The sequence below is a fragment of the Silurus meridionalis genome, chromosome 7 (genome assembly GCF_014805685.1).
Source record: "Silurus meridionalis isolate SWU-2019-XX chromosome 7, ASM1480568v1, whole genome shotgun sequence".
Taxonomy (NCBI): Eukaryota; Metazoa; Chordata; class Actinopteri; order Siluriformes; family Siluridae; genus Silurus; species Silurus meridionalis.
In genome coordinates, this window is record NC_060890.1 from 1658167 (window position 1) to 1678154 (window position 19988).

General features: G+C 42.6%; 1 protein-coding gene across 1 annotated transcript in view; it reads left to right on the forward strand.

Moving 5' to 3' along the window:
- Positions 1–1133: 1133 nt before the first annotated feature.
- The window catches only part of raraa (retinoic acid receptor, alpha a), an 87102-nt gene continuing 68247 nt past the window's right edge, over positions 1134–19988 (forward strand). Inside the window, 1 exon segment of the mRNA XM_046853716.1 lies at positions 1134–2050. The gene's annotated coding sequence lies outside the window, so the exon portion shown is untranslated.

A 19988-nucleotide genomic window follows, 5' to 3' on the forward strand; every position in this document is an offset into this window, starting at 1 on the left:
AGTGAGGAGAGTGTGTTGAGAAGGTGGAGGGAGTATTTTGAGCAGCCGATGAAAATGAGAGAGAGAGAAGGCTGAATGATGTGGAAATGGTGAAGCAGGAAGAAGATAGGATTAGTGAGGAGGAAGTGAGAGCAGCGATTAAGAGGATGAAGAGTGGAAAGTTGGTTGGAACAGATGACATACTGGTAGAAGCGTGTAGAAGTTTAGAAGAGACAGCAGTAAAGTGTGCAGCAGGAATGACAGACTGGTTCAAGGTGGAGGTTGGACTGCATCAAGGGTCGGCTCTGAGCCCTTTCCTGTTTGCAGTGGTAATGGACAGGTTGAAGAACGAGGTCAGACATGTGTCTGTGGAGGGAGAGCAGTGGAGGGGTGCGGTTGCAGTGAGAAGAGGTGAAGAAGGTGGAGGAGTTCAGGTACCTGGGGTCAACAGTGCAAAGTAATGGAGTGTGTTAGAGAAGTGAAGAAAAGAGTGCAGGCAGGGTGGAGTGGGTGGAGAAGAGTGATAGCAGGAGTGATTTGTGATAGAAGAGTATCTGTGAGAGTGAAAGAGAAAGTTTATAGGACTGAGACCTGAGATGTTGTATGGATTAGAGACAGTGGCATTGAGTAAAAGACAGGAGGTGGAGCTGGAGGTAGCAGAGCTGAAGATGTTGAAATGTTCGTTGGGAGTGACGACGATGGACAGGATTAGAAATGAGTTTATTAGAGGGGCAGCGCATGTAGGACGTTTTGGAGACAAGGTGATGGACGCTTGATTGAGATGGTTTGGACATGTGCAGAGGAGGGACATGGGGTATATCAGTAGGAGAATGCTGAGGATGGAGCCACCAGGAAGGAGGAAAAGAGGAAGAACAAGGAGGAGGTTTATGGATGTGGTGAGGGAAGACATGCAGGTAGTTGGTTTGAAAGAGGCAGATGTAGAGGACAGGGGGGTATGGAGACGGATGATCCGCTGTGGCGCCCCCTAATGGGAGAAGACGAAAGAAGCCAAAGAAGATGTATAAATATATATTATATATTATTCTAATATGCATTTATAATTAGTAGTTATATTTCTTTTTTAATTTCACCTGTTTGTTTCTGTTTTTATGTCATTTTCATGTGTTTAAAAAAAGTTCAGTGAGTTCCACATAGAAACATTTAACATATTAGTTCATTATCATTGTATTAGTTAACGTAAGAATCTGGACACGTGTATTACGTGGACATCTGGACACGTGATGTCACGTGTAAAATTTCAGGGTTTATCATGGTCAAACATAAAATGAAATATTAGGAAATGTTTTTTTAATTAAAAAGGTTCGTTAGGAGAGGTTGTCAGTCGAATAAAGCCACGCCCCCAGTTGGTGCCATGACCTCCACGAGGGTATGTGTGTGTGTGTGTGTGTGTGTCATCTTTTTTTTTCTGGGGACAAAATAAAAGAAGGAATAGTTCGCTGCATGTTTCTGGGTTTGGAGCTGAGGAGAATATTCATGAGAACCGGAAAAGGTTGAGGGATTGAAAACCGCAATACGGTGGAACAAGACTGGAGATGTGAGGACGTTATGTAACCTCCAGAATCTGACACAAGGGTTAACGGGGACACTCCCCCTGCCAGACGGACCGGCGCTGTGCGAGAGGAAACGGAGAGGAGGGGGCGGGGTCATTCTCTCACACACACTCACACACAAACACACACACACTTGCAAGCGCAGGCACGTGACTCCAAATGGCCGCTGTCGCTTCCCTCTCCTCGCGCGGAGCTCCGTCCCCACTTACCGCCTCACCGTCCGAGTCGCGCCGTTACTGAAGCCGCTTTTCCTCCCCCTCGTTTGGAGGTCACTTGTGCACGAGGAGGGTTTTACACACACACATTCTCTCTCTCTCACACACACGCTGTCTCTCACACACAGAGCACGAAAAAAAAAGAAAAGAAAACAGCTGCACGACCTTACCATCCTCGTCCTCATCATCTTCACTGCAAAAGCGCGTCAGAAACGAGCCGACGCGCAGGAACTTCCTCAGGTCTCGAGACGCCGGTGGGCGGAGCCAACAGGTTACAGCTCACAGGTATTCATGAGATTTTTTTTTCTTCTTCTCCTTCTTTTCTCTTCTACTCGCAACTTCCGATTTGCGCCGTTTGCGTTTCCTAGGTGATCATTTCGCATCGTTTCAATTTGAAACCCTATCCTGAACCCCAGTACACGGGATTAGATTTGATGGGAGTTATGACGTCACAACACGCTCAAGGTCGTGTTGATAGATCGTGGAGGGTCCGCGGTTAACGTGGTGCCGTTACATTATGCAATTGCTTGTAGTTGACACTTAAACCGATTTATTTTTATGGTTATAAACATTGAACAGAGTCAGTTATATATAAATGTTTGACGAATATTGTGGCTGTTCATATTTTTTATTATATTTGTTTAGCCCGAAATTGCGTTTGCCAGGTAACTAATCGGTTTCGCCGATTTTTCCGGGTTTTATAGGGAATACTTTTTATGGCTGTTTATGTTAAAATAAGGAAATTCATTAATAAAAATATAATTCTAAATTATAAAACGAAGTAAAGTTTTAATACGGTACAGAAAGTAAAGAATACGTGTATCCTTAACTCCGCCTCCTTTTTGACGTCATTGGACACTTCGACCAATAAGCAAGCAGAGAAACTACGCATAGGCTACGCTGCTACAGAATTGTATAATGTACATGTTTCCACTATAACTGTGATGGAGGGAACTGTATTTCTACAACAAACACATCTCGCGATATTCTTGCAAATGTTTTCTGTGTGTGTTTAAAGTTTGTTTATCGTGGTTTTTCGTTTATCGCAGGCGGTTTTGGAACGTAACCACGGCGATAAATGGTTGATTACTGTATATTTCACTTTTTTTTCTAGAATTTCTCTCAATAGAGTTTTGTGCCGATGGTATCTTAAGTTTCTAACCTAGTGTGTCGATCTATTCGTTTATAAAGACGCAAAACAATTTTGTACGTCGCTCTGGATGAGGGCGTCTGCTAAATGGCGTAAATGTAAATAGCAAACAGATAATTAGCTACCGGTTTTCATGTTTAACAATAAATAAATAAAAATACAAATAAATAAAGAACAGTCCTATAATGAGAATTTAAAAATGACCGCTCGTATTCGCTCTTCCATCTAACAATTCATTCCTCTGACACACCATTTCCCTCAGAAAACAAAACAAAACAAAAAAAAAACACTTTTCCCAAACTTCCTTAGAGATGAATGCCAGAACAAGGAATGGAAAAACCAAGAGAGGAAAAAAAAGAAAACCTGATAGTGACTCAACATCTCCTGGCAAACAGTATTTAGTAGTTTCTGATGGTTTATTTAACTTCTTTTTTTCTCCACATGGTCCTTGGAACAGATTGTTTTTTGGAAGAGGACGGGCAGGAGGACAGGCCGTTTTTCCAAGTGTTTTGTAAAGGACCGGAGTGTGTCAACATGGTGTGTACAATGTGCCGGATTGTGATCGTGACAATGGTGCTATTGTTGTTGGGGCTTAGCGTAGCGCTGTGTCACCATTCTGGGTCTTGATGTTGTCGAACTGTCAGATGTACGTTTGATGTACAAGGGAAACCTGTTTGGGATTTGTGGATCGGCCGTTAATTGACTCAAGTCAAAAGATCCAAAGTTATACACATTTTTGTAGCATAAACTTCCGACCCCCTGGGTCTCAATCGGCTCACTTTTTCCAGAACGAACCTGTTCCAAGAGCTAATTCTGTCCAGAGTCTACTTTCTTCATGAGTGAGACTTCCTGAACTTCGTTTTTTTTCTGCGTGAAGCATCACGGTCATTTGGTACGAGTATGGAATTCATTAGTAAAGATAACTTGGACCCTTCAAATGGTTGTTGAGAATCTTTAATATTCTACAAATAACTTCCTATAAATTCCCAAAGTCAAAGATTTGTTTCCTGAGCCTGTTATCTCTGGAAGCAGTTCGTAGAAGTTGTTTAGGCTCTGAAGGAACCTGGCTTCATGGCTTCTTCTTCTTTTTTTTTTTTTCTTTGGAGGAAAACAGGCTCTGTTTCTGAAGGACATATATAAATGAAGAAAGCCAGTCCTTGTTCTGGACAGCTGCGGCTCTGGAAGCGAGGACTGTTTCTGCAGGTTGCTCAAGTCTGAGTCAGGTGCTGTTTCAAAACAGGCTTGAAAACCAGCGTTTCAGAAGAACGCAGGTCCTGTTTTTGGAGACCGTTAACTCGGAGGGAGGGTGCTGTTTCTTGAAGCGCTCTTCTTCAGGAAACCTGGTGGTCGTTCCTCTCTAATTGAAGTTGGCCTTGTTTCCAGAGGATGTTTTCCTAGGGCCCCGATTCCTAGGCTTTGAGAGCTTCTGGAGAACATGCTCAGCAAGCAGATTTTGGTTTTCAGAAAAAAACTGCTTCTGCTTCTGGAAGACAATATATCTGGATACGGTTCTGTTTGTGAGAGCCTTAACCTAATGTCTAGAAGCTGTTAAAACAGGCTCTGCTGAAAGCTATTTATTACCTCAGTATTCACCTTTGCAAAAAGGCCTTTTTTTATGTATGTTTGGCTGTGTTTCAAGCAGGCTCTGTTCCTGGAAAGCTCTTAACTCTCGAGATGCTCTGGTTCTGTTTCCAGAGATTGTTGTGCTTGGAGGCAAATTCTGTTTCTGGATAATATCAACTCTAATCTGTTTCTTTAGATTTGGAGACAGGCTCTGTTCTTGGAGAACGTTATCGGCAGACAGAGGTTCTGTTTCGGGAGAATGTTAGCTCTATAGATTATAAAGGGAGCTCTGGAGACAGGTCATGTTTATGGAGAGTGTTATTTTGGGAGACAGTTTTTTTGAAGGATATTAGCTTTGGAGGCAATTTCAGTTTCTGAATATAATACGCTTCGAAGACAGGTTCTATTTCTGCAGATTGGTTCGGTTTCTGGAAAACATAATCTCTGGAGGCTGGTTCTGTAGAAGTTATCTCTGAAGACTGGTTCTGTTTCTGGAAAACATTTATCATTTTAGACTGGTTCTATTTCAGGAGCATGTTATCTGTGGAGACAGGTTCTGTTTCGGGAGAAAGTTATCTGCCTGAAGGCTGTGATGTTGGCACTGAAAAAAAATCAGTCATTGTTTCTTTCAAATCTTAGCTCCAGGACCAGATTCCGAAAGTACACACTGTTTTTAGATTGCATTAGATCTGGAGTCAGAATGTGAAATCTTTTTATGGAGGCTGTCTGGCTCTGAAGCAAGCAGGCTCTGTTTTTGGAGAGCCCTCAGCCATGTGCCATGCTATTGGACTGGTACACGGCTGCCAGGAGCCTCCCACTTGTTCAGGCATAATGTTGATGTGGTCAGACCAAGCGAGGCAAGCAGATCGTTCCAAACCACACGGACAAATTAGGGCTGAGGAACCGAATTGTGGCATGCAGAGGCGTAAAACCTCATTTGCCAAGAAGAGCTTCCGTCGTCCGGCTCGGAGAAGCGATCATGTTTAAGCGTATGCTCCATAATGGGCCGCCGTTATTCTTCAGCAGTTGGCGTGGTTGGAAAGAGTAAAGGAGTTTGTTTGTAATGTAATGGCCCGAGCCTTTCAAGACGTTTATAAGCATTGCATTGTAACGATCCCCAGACTTTTAGGGGCAAGACTTTGTGAATACGTTGCAAATGTAAAAACCACGTAATCATATGATCACAAACACACCTGGAAACTTGCAATACTAAGGCTACCGCTAATCCGGATACATTTGGAAACGGCGTTTTCGCCTGGAAAACCGCTCCGCGTTCACACTTTTATTTTCAATCGTTTCCCAAAAGTTGCTCATCCACACTGAAACATCAGAAAGCGCTTACGTCCCATGCGCAAATCGTACCTTGACCAGCTTTATCTCCGCCTTTTCGATTATTTACCTTCCAGTTCTTTGAAATTGATTCATTGATTGAAAATGCGTCTCAAACCGGAGTGGAAAATATGCCTTTCCAAACAAAAACATGTCAGGGTGGACACAGCTTAAATTTCATTGCTGTAACCCATCTTGTATTCCTCGAGACAAACCCAGCTGAACAAGTTCCATCAAACGAACATTGTGGCTAATGCAGCGGTCACAGCACCGCGAGGTTGCGGCGGTACGGTTTCTCCGCACTGATTTGTGATTTGCCCTAAGGCTTTCCTGGAGGAAGAAAGGGGAGTGTGGGAAAGACCTGAAAAGTGCAGAGAGCTTATGAATGAAAGGCAGGATTGGGAAGTTAAGTCCCTGTGATGCTCCTTCGAGACGAGTGCGGATGCCCCGGTGAATGCTGATGCTCTTCTGCCATTAGTGAGTCCTCACCAGGACCCGACTGTATAGCGAAAGGTTTTCTTTTTATATACCCCCCCCAACCACCCCATTCTTTCGGGGCTATTTCTCCGACGCCTTTGATGGTATTAAAGTTTTCACGTGTCAGACAGCACAGATCCCGGCAAGATGAAGAATAGAGAGATGAGAGAAGGGAGAGGGAGCAACTAGGTCAGAGAGATAGGATAACTCCGTTGCCTCATCTCAGCCTTGCTCTTAAAGGGGGCGCGCCGCTTTCTACAACACATTTGGCGAAACTCTCACTGGCGCTTACTGTAAACGACGTCTCTCCTGCCAAGTGGTCTCTCGTCAGGTGCACCCCGGGCCAACTCCCGGATACTTGACTTTTATCTGCGGGACAGAAGAAGCGTCCTCAGATCTGATGACAAACCAAACTAGAACAGAGTTGGGATGCTGGGAGTTCTGACAGTCCTGGTGCTGACATTAACCGAAGAGAAACTGGTAGGAAGTAAGTCGTTGCAGCAATCTGATGGTAATATTATTTCAGGAAGGGCCCTTTAACTTCTGGTCGAATTGAAAAAGAAAATACCCACATGTGCAGTTGGGAAGAAATAGGCCATAATCATAATAATAACGATTGAGCGTTGTAGCTCTTGGCCTCACATCCTTTCCCTGCTATCAGCATCCTGACTGGAACAAGCTGTCCAGCATTTTATTTGTTGTGAAAATGCTGACGTGGTTTTGTAATTCACCCCTGTTACATTACAGTATCATTACACATATCAAGAGTCCGCGGCTATAAAAAGCGCCTGTTTCCTGCCTCTGGAGTTAATCATACCAGACTGTAACTGAACCCGGTGACCTTTTTGTAGTGAAAGAGGCTTTTATTTTATTGTGTATCGGTGTTGTGTACCCCCCCTTGGTCTTGCTCAGGCCTGGCAGTCAGAGCTGCAGAAGCTTCAGCACTTTACAAAATATATTCACTGATCTGACCTAAATGTATTTATCCCCCCACCCTGTACTGGTGTGTTCTGGGACTGGGATTGGAGTTGTTATATAAAGATTGGGAGTATTATAATCTTGGGTAGTGGTTCAAGGCTGTTAATACAGCACCTACCTCTTCCAACCCCCCCTCCTCCCCACCCCTACCTTCCCTTTAATAAATGGCCTCCATTGGGCTGTTGCTTTTCTTCAGCAGGACAGCACCATTAGTTTTGACGGATGATCTGCTCTTTCTTTGAAACAGCAATCTTAAGCACATTGTCATAGAAAATCTGATTCACACCACCCCCCATCCCTCCCATCACCATTCTCTATCTTGTTACACCCTCCTCTCCTTCCACTTCAGCCAGGATTCTCGTTCTCCTCTTTTTTTCTCCCTCTCAATTTGTTGCTAATTTGCTGAAAGTGCTCCTCGCCTCGAGGGCCGCTTGAGTTCTATTGTGTTTTATCTTCATTTTGTCTGTGTGTGTGTGTGTGTGTGTGTGTGTGTGTGTGTGTGTGTGTGTGTGTGTGGGGGTGGAGTGTGTGGAGTCGGAGCATCAGATGGGTTCGCAATCCGAAGCGAGCGCATGGAGATGTTTCAAATGGAGAGTAGAGTTAAAAGCCGTAAGGTGTCTATTATACCTAAAAAATACCAAGTGCTCCATGGCTCAAACACCACTTGAGATACTAAATTCATGGCAAATGCACTACAGTTCATTTGAGTTAGTTTGTGATGATTCTTGCACTTGACCCTCCTCTTTGTTTTCCCTCAAACAATTGCTGCTAAAGTCTCCACCTCCAGAGAAACTCCTCTTACTAGACTAGGATACAGCTGGTTCTGGATTTTACAGTATTGTAGTTACTGTCCTGCTGAGAGGCATTATAAGTAAAACGGCAGGCTAGCAAAGAAAGCGGCGTTGTTTTGCACTGAGCACTTTTTGGGCCAGATGTCCTCAGTAAACTTTCACAACTTGGATAATTCCAAAACCGCACACATTACACAACTTTATTGTAACCTTCTGTCTTGTTGATGTAGCAGCGCGTATTCGAAAGTTGCAGCGAGACACAAATGAAATCGTTTATACGGAGGCACTCGAGACAGCGAGTGTCTGATTCTGAAAAGTGCTGCCTCATGAAATTGCAGGAAGGGTTGCCAGATCGGGGCAATAAAAGCAGCCTGAAAACAAGCTCATTACCAAAACTCTAAACACCACATTCAAAAAGCGACTTCGTTGAGGAGGATGTCGCAGCTGACGCGTCATTAACAAGTTTCAGAAAAAGTGTGGTCGCGTTTTCCTTCATAGCTACGAATCATAAGGTTCAAAGGTTTTCACTTGTCCGTTCGGAGGAAAAACAATGTTCTGTGGTGAACCCAAAAACATCATGTTTCCCTTTCAGAAAGAAAAAAAAGAACTATTAAAAGAACAAATTTTTCCATATATGAAAACAAGGGGTGGAGCTAGAAAATGATTTATGGGGTGGCATGACAATTATGAGGGGTTGCAATACTGAAGCAAGGATCCTTGCATGGTTCTTGTAGATATAAGGAATGATTTACATAATCTGTTTATACACTGGGGCACTGAACATGATATCTGGATTGGAAAGACAAACCTGTAAAGTCTATGCCAAATTTCATTTACCAAGCAACAACAAACAATACAGATTTTATATATAGATACAAAGTCCCAGTGTATTAAGTACTGGTTTCCGCAAGTACAAAGCACACAAGTAACAACATTTAAATCAGCATAGCCACGGTCAAATGCGTTGTTGTCGCAAAGTTCGGACAATCCTGAAGACGCAAGCTACCGAACAACTTATGCTTTTTCTTTGTGTGGCAGTTGCCACTCCGGTAGATACTGTACGGTTGATAATGAACAAATATTGGCATCCGTGAGGTAAATTTGTTCTAGAACTTGTGTTTAAGTCATTTGGATTGGTCGGATAACAGAAACTTCTTGCCCTTAAAAATACAAACATGGTCGAATACATAAGCGCATCAAGATATTTATTGCTTTCTAAGGTTTTTCCATTGTGTCCTTTCTGAAATAAAAAGCAAGTCCATTCTAGGTAAAAAAAAAATTCATTCAATATATAATTTCTTATTTTTTACATAGCGTTTCCTTTGAAAGGTTGCAGAAGTACAGCACAGAGCTGTTTGGCTGTGGATCAACTGGTCTGGAGATTCCATCATAGGCAAGCACAATGTTCAACTGCTTTTGCATATTGCTAATTTAATTCCGAATAGTTCTTTGTATCGTTGTTGGGCGCACATTTCCAAAATTCCCCTCTGACTCTGTAGGAGGTACCAAAGAGGCCATTAATGAGACACATCAGGCCTTGGGGTGGTTTAAAACCAAACGAAATAGCGGTGAGCCACAGAAACATAGCACTGAAGCTCCCCCACAGTCGGAGAGCTAGCGTGAATTAAATGAGCTTGAGCAGTGACGGATGTGGTGGCGTAAATTAAACCAGCTCCCCCTTCTGCTAGGTGACAGCGCAGAGGTGATTAGGCCTCGTCCCGCAATGTTTCGTAATTTATGAACCCCCGCTTCCGTATCGCCTGCGCTCGAGCGCCGGCCGCACACACTCCATTGACCACAGCCATTATAGCCGAGAGCTGGGGAGTTAAAAATGGCCTCATTTTCCTCCCGAGGAGCCGCGATTTCCTCAGGTCCGAGTGTAGCGAACGTCCCTGGTGTGTCGTTCGGGGCCCTCGTGCGCAATAAATGTGCTGACTCCGGCCCTGAGGTAACGCATTTGCGGGTTTGTGTTTGCTGTGTGGGATCCGATCCCCATGCGTTATTTTTAACCTCAGGTGACATAGTAGGCGTGTTTTACTCCATACCGTATTACTATATATTAGGGTGAACGTTTTCTTTGGTTGCAAATAAGCGCACACACAATTTGTCTGCGCTTGAAAGCTACAGCTGCTCTGTGGCTGCTGAATGTATAAAAAAAACAATATTCACAAAAAAGAGCCTTGCGAAAGCTTCGGAAACTTGGAAAGGGTGTGCGCAAATGAACAAACGTTATAAAAAGTCGATATTTCCACTTAAGCACCAGAGATTAACGTGTCCCCTTGCCACAGGTGGCCGTCCACCCTGCTGATTGTGAATTTTTCAAACCCTAATTTTGTAGAAACATTTACATTTGGCACGGAGAGGCGTATTCCCACAAGTCAAGCTCTCCTTGGTGAAAAAGCATCCCCGAGGCCTCCCACCATCACCCGTTCATTTATTTCATCTCACAGTCTGTCTGTCGCTTTCCTCGCGCAGAACGCCTTCGAAAACGCATCCGTCAAAAACCCGGCAACGTTTTTCATTTTTAAATTCCCATTAACTTCGCGTCTCGACGGAAGGAGCTGCACATCCAAATGGGAAACCCATGGCAACCGGAGATCAGCGTTAACAAATCACTCGTTAACGAGTTTTTCACAACACGCAAAATCCATCATGTGGATTCCATTCATTGGGGAAAACACTGCAAACTTTTTTTTTTCTTTCTTTTTGGTGAAATGTGTTTTCACAAATACAGTGCTTCATCGCATGTTGTCAAAGCAGGGACGGATTTTAGTTTATGGTTTTCTCTGACTGAACATTTGTGGCCGATTGAAAGTGGGAGAGTCATAAAGGCAACGTGAAAGACGCCCGTTGTGCACTGCTTTTTGGGTTTTTTTTTTTTGTTCTCAGATTTTTTCTGTTTTTCAAAGTCAGCATGCACGATTTTTCCCTTCGGTCTCCGTACTCCCAAAGTGTTGTCTGGCAAACTTTCACGATATCACTCCCCCTTGTTTTTTATTGAATATGAAAAAAAAATACCCTATTGTCCGAGATATTGTAGAAGCTGCTTTCCATTCCACCAAGGACCATCCCGACTGCTATAAACAGCTGGTAATGGGTAAGTGGGGAACGGCATGTCCGTGTCCTTTAGCCCTTAGTGAAGGCTTCAGTGTTGTAACTCGGCTCTTCTGCAACTTGTGCACAAACAACCTTTGTTCCGAGAGCCGTCGCTGCCCAGTGGCCAAAGTTTTGGAATCGGTCAATTCGGATTTGCGGTAAACATACCTCATACAGGGTTATTTGACTTCCAGCTCTTTTTTCCTACTCTCTTTATTTTGGCCTGGACCATTGTGTGCTTAATGTAATTTTAACAGCTTTTAAAGATGCGTGACGTGCCAGTAGTCTGATTGCGCGCCAGCATCTGGAGCTGATTTAGTCCAGCCCGTGATCATTAAAAAAAAAAAAAAAAAAGAAAAGAAAAACCTCCCTCCCTGACGTAACTCTTCAGCAACAGCTACAATGGATGGTGCCAGCTCGGGTTGTTGGCTTCTCGGCGCTATACACATGCACACACACACACACACACACACACACACACACACACTGTATAGAGCACCTCCAGTAGTAGGTCTTCATTAGTATCCAAGGTTGACAAGACAGCAATGTTGAAGGTCTTTCAGCTGGTTGCCGGGTAATTTATTTGCAGAGAATGTCTCAGTTGTGATAAATGCTACTCATCACCCTTTGGCCCTGAAAATGTCACTGGGTTTGACCTTTGATCCCAGTCCGGCAATGCAGCTATAAAACCTGTTGGGATGGGATGGGGGGGTTCTTAAAGGCCACTTTAATTTGTTATCGTGCAGTGCACTGCGGTGCAGTTTCTTTACCAACTTCAACCTGGCTGCGTAAAAACGAAAACGTAATTTTAACAGAAATCTAACAGTTTTATTAGGCAGTGGTTTTTTTATTGAAACGGACCCCTCAGGTGGGTGGGGAGTTGATCAGCATTTCAAACAGAATTAAATACTCAATATCAGAATTGAGAAATTGTTTAATTTCAGGTGTTTACAGTAAAAGATTACCATAAAGTTGAAATAAAAAAGAAAATATAAGAAAATATGTATACATATACATATTAGGGTATACACAGCAACCTCGATACCCGTGGGGGTTCTGTTCTACGACCCCTCGTGAGTAATAAAAAAATCACAAGGTTTTGACTCCTTTGGATGGTTCCTGCAAACATTTTTATGTAATTTATTAGTACAAACTCGCAACTTCTCGTAAACTATCAGATTTATTCTAATTACTCTTAGTCCGGTCCAAATCTACTATCGCATTCGCAAGTGTCAAAGTTGCAAGTATCGAGGTTCCACTGTATAACAAGTCATGGGTCTTCAACCAGGGGCATTAAAGCATTCAAGTTCTATTCAAATTAAAGCTGAAGTTCTTGTAAATGTATAACAGTTCACCTGCTTGTAAAAGGAAAATGTATAAGCGGCATATATGTTTAAATAACCGTGAACAACGTAATAAATTGTGATTTTATTTGCAAAATATGTGTTTGTTATAATTAATAAATCTTATAGAAATTTTTGAAAATATACAGTACAGACCAAAAGTTTGGACACACCTTCTCATTCAAAAAGTTTTCTTTATTTTCATGACTATGAAAATTGTAGAGTCACACTGAAGGCATCAAAACTATGAATTAACACGTGGAATTATATACATAACAAAAAAGTGTAAAACAACTGAAAATATGTCATATTGAAGGTTCTTCAAAGTAGCCACCTTTTGCTTAGATTACTGCTTTGCACACTCTTGGCATTCTCTTGATGCCTACTTTGAAGAACCTACAATATGACATATTTTCAGTTCACTTTTTTGTTATGTATATAATTCCACGTGTTAATTCATAGTTTTGATGCCTTCAGTGTGACTCTACAATTTTCATAGTCATGAAAATAAAGAACTTTTTGAATGAGAAGGTGTGTACAATTTTCATAATAAAACTCTTTGAATGAGCAGGTGTGTCCAAACGTTTGGTCTGTACTGTATATATAATATATATAAACTTTTGGTCTGTACTGTATATATATATATAATATATATACAGTACAGACCAAAAGTTTGGACACACCTGCTCATTCAAAGAGTTTTCTTTATTTTCATGACTATGAAAAATGACCTTTTTGTTAAGTGAAATGAAATGTGAAGCAGCGGTGAAAACACATGGCAGAAAAGTCAGACTCCAACAATAGTTATATATTCCTAGCATTCTCCTTACATATACAACATTTGGTTGATGCCCTGGTCCAGCGCTACTTCAGTAAGGGTCTTGAGGAAGTTGAAGGTTTAGGGCCCACAACCTTCAGAGCAGGAGTCCAACGTCATCCACTGAGCTTGAACCTGCATGATGCCACTGCCGTCTGGGACTGGTGAAGAGGACCAGGAGGTGAAAATATTACGACTGTGAGGGAGGTGGAGGTGAAATGTGATTGAGTAAGTGGCAGAGGAGGTTAATTGTGACTGGGTGTGGCAGAAGTGGAGGTGAAATATGACTGGGCGTGGCAAAGGTGGAGGTGAAATATGACTGAATAAGGGGGCAGGGGAGGTTAATTTTGACGATGTGGCAGAGGTGGAGGTGAAATGTGACTGTGTGTGGGGCAGGGCGGCAGTGTAAATTTGACTGGGAGAGGGGAGGTGAACCATAACTGGGTGTGGAGGAGGTGGAGGTGAAATGTGCCTCATGTATCAAGGGGGAGTGGTGGCTTAGTGGTTAAGGCTCTGGGTTACTGATTGGAAGGTCGGGGTTCAAGCCTTGGTATCGCCAAACTTTTGCCGCCCATAACCCTCTGTGCTCCCCTACGCATACTCTGAGCAAGCTGGGATATGGAAGAATTTCACTTTGTATATTGGACAAATAAAGGCTTACTACTTCTGTTAAAAGGGTGACATCTGAGTTGGTTCACAACCGCGAAGTTGGGGGGTTGACTGTATAGCAAAAGTGGAGGTGAAATGTAAGGTGGTGTCGGGGAGGTGGTGGTGAAATATGACTGGGTGTTGGGTTGGGGAAGGGTACTTGTACTTAAACCCTGATGCTCAACCAGTCCAGATATCCATTTTATATTGTTTTCTTTAAAAACTACTAAGTTATCAATTTAATTGTATCCAAGGCACTTCACTGTTAAACTCTTTCACACACAAATAACTTTTGTAAATATAATAAATTGCAGATGTATGAAAAAACAGCCCAGTAAAGTTTTCCAGTCTCCAAAATTCCAATTACAGCCTGTATTTCTTGTAGAATCTGATATCCGATGTGTTTTCTTCTATGTATCCGATCCACTATTTCTTGCTGGTTTTGACTCAGTACTGATACAGATACTGCATATTGGTTTGTTGCCATTGCTAATTTGCAATGTGAATGTGTAAATGTATTAAGCGCAATCAAGCTAGGTTACAAACAGGATAGTTTTGTTTTTCGTGTTGTCTTTAGCAGGTATAGTGTATATATGTTCTTTTTCTGTATGTTCAGTCGAGAATTCGATCTTAGATTAGTCAGTACGACTGACTAAGATATTCAAATTCCTGTTAAATTCATGGTGTCGGCTTGCAGAAATAAGAAAGTAATTTTTGTTTGCTTTTGGCCCCAGATGCCTCATATCTTCACTTCCTGTAGTAACAAAGAGTTATGCAAATGCACTTTGTTTCTGAACTTGGCTCGGGTCCGGGTTTGGCTCTCTTAACTTTACATTACGGTTTTCATGCTCGCGAGGCAAGTTCTTTAGTGAATTGGACGTCTCTGCTGGGTCTGCCTTGTTTTGCTTGTCCTGACCCGTGACCCACTAGTGCTGCATGGTTTAAGTTTCTCACAGGAGAGATAACTTTACCTGGACAAGAACCAGCAAGAATGCCATCATCAGAAATCTTTTTTCTTATTTTATTTCTTTCCTGGCTGACATCTTGTGGCATTTCACAATGATTGCAAAGAGTTCCCTCTCTGAACAAAGGGAAAAAAAAAGCGTGGCCTCGATTGTTGACGGAAGTTTACACAATCCAATGTGTGAGAATCCTCAGCGGGGTTGCTGATACGACTGCGCAGCTTGCTTCCAGTTGCAGAAAGCTCTGCTCGGGAGGGGAGTTCTTGTTGATCGATGTAGAAACGGGAGTTGTTCACCTTTTGCCAAAGTTGCTGCTCTTAAGGCCTCTTAAGCTCTTTTAGGGAAATGGAGAAACTCTAATGATCACGAAAATAAGACTTTTGAAATTGCAAAAGGTTGCGTTCACATTGCGACACGTTCGCAGCTGCGGCCGCAAGCGGGAGTCCGGAGTCTGCAGCTGTTTGTCATGTAGTCAGTTTTGAAACTTTAGACCACAGAATCGGGTCCACCGCGGCCTCATGGCGAATCATCTTGCAGGTGGAAATAAAGACTGCAACTCCTTTACAGCTGCACTATACTTCACTCCCTTAAGTTATAACTACATTCCCCGCACCATAAACCCCGGATCTTGCTTTCAGTAGCGCTGACCATTTTGTGGGACTCGAAACCTTGTAAGCCTTGAAGCCTGCTGCTTGTCCTTATTCTAAAAATGTGCTGTCTTCATGTCTCCTCACCGGGTGTTTGAGGATTGCACCCTGTTTCAGCCTATTTCAAAGAGTGGTTTTGAATTACACAAAAGCTGAAGTGTGGTTTTCTGGCGAGTGCACTATTATTCAGAGAATAGGGGCTTGTTGAAAAGAGACCGCCTGGCAATGAGGGTTTCGTCACGAGGGCAGTTCACATCGGAATTGCTCTCAGCCACTTGTTGAACCATTTCGGTACGTTTGATCTAGCCAGTGGAGACAGAATTGAGCCCAGTCTTAAGATTCATGCATACATTCCACCCCTGAACATCATTTATTTATTTTTTTTGCTCGTCTGCTTTTAATTTGTTTTTCATTCCAGATGTGATCTCCTATAGGATTCCTTGAGGATTCCTTCAATGTCAGCGTTGTCAGCTCTTCAGGGGTTTCTCGCCCTCGCTGCCTGATTCTCAGCCAATATCATGCTGAGGCGTGAACCTCATCTGTCTGATTCTCTCTTTCTCTCTGTCTGGGCACCAGCGCTTCTTTCCATCACGGTCAGCATTTCTGTAGCTTGAAAGTGTGGGATGATAACTAACAAAGATCCGATGTGAACGGTTCTTGGCCGACAATTCAGGAAACTGAGAAGCTGTGTTTTTTATTCTTTCAAGTTTCCTTTTAAAGTACTACTGAATAAAAATGTATTTGGTTACAATGTATTAATAATATTAATAATATGTGTAGATGACGTGTACTTCTTTAACTACGTGTATATATACAGTGAGGAAAATAAGTATTTGAACACCCTGCTATTTTGCAAGTTCTCACACTTAGAAATCATGGAGGGGTCTGAAATTGTCATCGTAGGTGCATGTCCACTGTGAGAGACATAATCTAAAAAAAAAAATCAAGAAATCACAATGTATGATTTTTAATAAGTATTTAAACACCTGAGAAAGTCAATGTTAATATTTGGTACAGTAGCCTTTGTTTGCAATTACAGAGGTCAAAAGTTTCCTGTAGTTTTTCACCAGGTTTGCACACACTGCAGGAGGGATTTTGGCCCACTCCTCCACACAGATCTTCTCTAGATCAGTCAGGTTTCTGGCCTGTCGTTGAGAAACACGGAGTTTGAGCTCCCTCTAAAGATTCTCTATTGGGTTTAGGTCTGGAGACTGGCTAGGCCACGCCAGAACCTTGATATGCTTCCTACAGAGCCACTCCTTGGTTATCCTGGCTGTGTGCTTCGGGTCATTGTCATGTTGGAAGACCCAGCCTCGACCCATCGTCAATGTTTTAACTAAGGGAAGGAGGTTGTTCCCCAAACTCTCACAATACATGGCCCCGGTCATCCTCTCCTTAATACAGTGCAGTCGCCCTGTCCCATGTGCAGAAAAAACACCCCCAAAGAATGATGCTACCACCCCTATGCTTCACAGTAGGTATGGTGTTCTTGGGATGGTACTCATCATTCTTCTTCCTCCAAACACTTTTAGTGGAATTATGACCCAAAAGTTCTATTTTGGTCTCATCTGACCACATGATTTTCTCCCATGACTCCTCTGGATCATCCAAATGGTCATTGGCAAACTTAAGACGTGCCTGGACATGTGCTGGTTTAAGCAGGGGAACCTTCCGTGCCATGCATGATTTTAAACCATGACGTCTTAGTGTATTACCAACAGTAACCTTGGAAACAATGGTCCCAGCTCTTTTCAGGTCATTGACCAGCTCCTCCTGTAGTTCTGGGCTGATTTCTCACCTTCCTTAGGATCATTGAGACCCCACGAGGTGAGATCTTGCATGGAGCCCCAGTCTGAGGAAGATTGACAGTCATGTTTATCTTCTTCCATTTTCTAATGATTAATCCAACAGTGGACCTTTTTTCACCAAGCTGCTTGGCAATTTCCCCGTAGCCCTTTCCAGCCTTGTGGAGGTATACAATTTTGTCTCTAGTGTCTTTGGACAGCTCTTTGGTCTTAGCCATGTTAGTAGTTGGATTCTTACTGATTGTATGGGGTGGACAGGTGTCTTTATGCAGCTAACAACCTCAAACAGGTGCATCTAATTTAGGATAATAAATGTAGTGGAGGTGGACATTTTAAAGGCAGACTAACAGGTCTTTGAGGGTCAGAATTCTAGCTGATAGACAGGTGTTCAAATACTTATTTGCAGCTGTATCATACAAATAAATAGTTTAAAAATCATACTTTGTGATTTCTGGATTTTTTTTTGTATTATGTCTCTCACAGTGGACATGCACCTACGATGACAATTTCAGACCCCTCCATGGTTTCTAAGTGGAAGAACTTGCAAAATGGCAGGGTGTTATGCAAACATTGCAAAAATGCAAAAATGCAATATAAGATCAAACCCTACAATTTTCGATTATATCTTTCATTGGGTTTTGGTTCTTGTTCTCTTTTACTTTAAATCCCGATCATTATTAATAGAACCAGCAGTCCCAGAACTGAAAATCTCAATTAATAATTCCAACAGCAATATTTTTCACATCGAGTTTGTTAAAAACAGCTTGAATGCGGGGAATCCCCCTTACTCTGGCAACACTTAAAAAGTACTATTAGAAGTTGACAGGAATAAGCTGTGCATAACGTCTCAAATCAACCACCGTTTTAATTCTCATTACGGCTTAAACAAGTTGTAATGCGTGATATTTTTACGATAAAGAGTATAAATGAGTGTTTCTCATTTGATAGAATTTTTGCATCGATTTCATTTTTGGTACATTTCTAATAATAAGAATTATGAGGTCCTCCCCTACAGTGGTTTTTTTTCGCTAGCATTACTCAACAAGCCATTTCTATAGCATCTACTAAAGGTTTGTAAATAGAATAGGTTAAGTTTTGCGTGACCAGGCAACGTTTTTACTTTTCATCTTTTAGCATGACTGTATGAAATTCTGAAGAAAAGCAAAGAAGGTATGCTAGCATGGACGATTAATGCTCAGGCCTTTTCTAGATCCGTCATCGAGCTTTGGAATGTTGTGCTAAGCGATGCTCTTGGACAGGTGGCTGGAAGGGGGTCGTGTTAATTGATTAATGAGCGCGGTGATCTACGACATCCCCCTCCACCCCCTACAGGCAGCTCTTAAAGCAACACTGTCACCCTAAATCATCTCCTACCAGCTCGGGGAAGAAGAGCCCGAACAATTACTGGGATTAGCATAAGAATATGCCCTCGCTTGCTCATTGTGAGGTTTGGCTTTTGAGAACTTGGCCTTTGGTTTCAGAGGCAACATGAACATCAAATGGTTTATAAATTCCAGTGTCTAATTTATGACTAATAGACATTGGTTTGTGTTTTTTTTCTGCTGCACAAACAGTCTGAGGCACATGTCTTTAGTGTACAAAAACGAGTGGACGTGTAGCCTGAAAGGACAAGTAGGCTGAATGAACAATAAAAATTGTTAAAAAAAACACTAAAGTAGTAGGTCATCCATAATGTTTGTGTCCACAATGTTTGAAATTTAATACTAATCTCTGCTTATGACTTCACCTAGTAATAGTCGACAGCTTAGGACAAGGTCGCGATTAAGCAAACTTGGAAGCAGAAGATCCACCTTTCCATATGTCATTGTTTGTTTACAGTTTTGGGACGTGATCTCACTGTATACCTCTGAAACCTGAGCCGACTCTGTGGTTTACCACTGAACGGAACAGTAATTAAAAGTATCAAGGCTCTTTTCCCCCTCAAGCTTGACTCCCCTCAAGATAAAATCTGTCCCCAAGCCACTGTAATCCCTATTGCGCCACTCTTGTCAGGGAATATTAATTGTTTCTGCATGCAGCAAGATTCTGTCAGACTTTATTTCTCAGCACAGCTCTGGAGTTTCAGAGTTTATAGTTTTGTTTCCACGTGGGATCTCCCAAGCTCACGTCCCTTGAACTCCATTCCCATTGTCCTGGTCTTGATTCTCGGCTCAAGACTCGGTGTGACACGGAAGCTTTCCAGGACCTCTGCCATCTCCTCTGGGAAACTGAAAGTGGAGGGCCGAGCCAAAACAAGGTGGTTTTTGCAGAAGTCGAACTTTAGATCTATTGTCCTGTGGAGTGTGAGGCCATGTCCTGCTGATTCCCGGCCGTGTGCACACGCACATTTATTTATACTTTCACCCTTTGCTGTAGAGCCCAGTGAGATCAGTGCAGCAACTCTTCACGAATCGTTAAGGTGAATCTAGTCAGAACCGTCTCTGCCGTCTTGGCATCCCATTGAGAGCCTTGTATGGTTTCTTGGTGGTTTTGCGTGTGTGTGTCCAGCGAGAGGACCATCATGCAGAACGCATCATGCAGAGAACTGTCCGACTTGCCTAATGAGATCAGCTTTTCCGCTACGATCGTTGACAGTGCTGGTCTCTCTGCTCAGTTT